We start from the raw sequence: 688 nt of genomic DNA on the forward strand, positions 1-688 counted from the left end.
TCTTTTTAACCCTGGTTTTCACTAAGAAGCTGCAGCTCAGCCTTATCTGGGATGCTCACTTGGGGCCCGAGGACTTCCCTCAGTCCCTGGAGGCAGGGGCAGGGGCTGGGGGCCGGGTGCAGCTTAGACGAAGGGTCGCGGGGTCACTGCAGGCTCTGGGCGCAGAGCTCCTGCGGGTGGAGAAAATGCAGGGAAAGCCCGGGCGGGGCCAGGCCCTGCAGTGAGCCATCTGGGGTTAACACGAGCCCTAGAGAAAAACCCCCTGACGTTTACATTCTAGACAAATTAGTCTGAAGGAAAACAGACACTGGAAAAAGACTGAGGAGGAGAGAAAACCCAGTCTAGAGAGGAAGAAAGAGCAGACCAGGAGGCCGGGGCTCTCGTAAGTGCACCGTTTGTCCGTCACGCAGGCATTTTCCACCAGCCGCTATTTCCACCCGGGTTCACACTCCTGTCTCCCCCGTGCCCTCCATACAGAGGCTCTTAGAGCCATCCATACCTGCATCCCATCGCCAGCTGCCATCGCACCCGCTTGATACTGCCCACCCTCGCCATCATCCTCCCCTCCCCCAGGCCTCTCTCCCTCCACCGCCCCTGCCCCCAGGAGCCAACCCCACCCAGGGGCCTGCTTCCCCCGCCCTCCTGGGGGGCGCTTGTCTGGGGTCTCTCTCTGGGCAGAGCGCACAGC

The 688-nt window shown here is 61.3% G+C and overlaps 1 protein-coding gene across 1 annotated transcript in view; it reads left to right on the forward strand.

The window, feature by feature from the left end:
* Positions 1 to 688, forward strand: part of KDM4B (lysine (K)-specific demethylase 4B) — an 89971-nt gene that overhangs the window by 69815 nt on the left and 19468 nt on the right. The window lies entirely within an intron of this gene.

Source organism: Bison bison, unplaced genomic scaffold (assembly GCF_000754665.1).
Source record: "Bison bison bison isolate TAMUID 2011002044 unplaced genomic scaffold, Bison_UMD1.0 scf7180017864492, whole genome shotgun sequence".
Classification (NCBI taxonomy): Eukaryota; Metazoa; Chordata; class Mammalia; order Artiodactyla; family Bovidae; genus Bison; species Bison bison.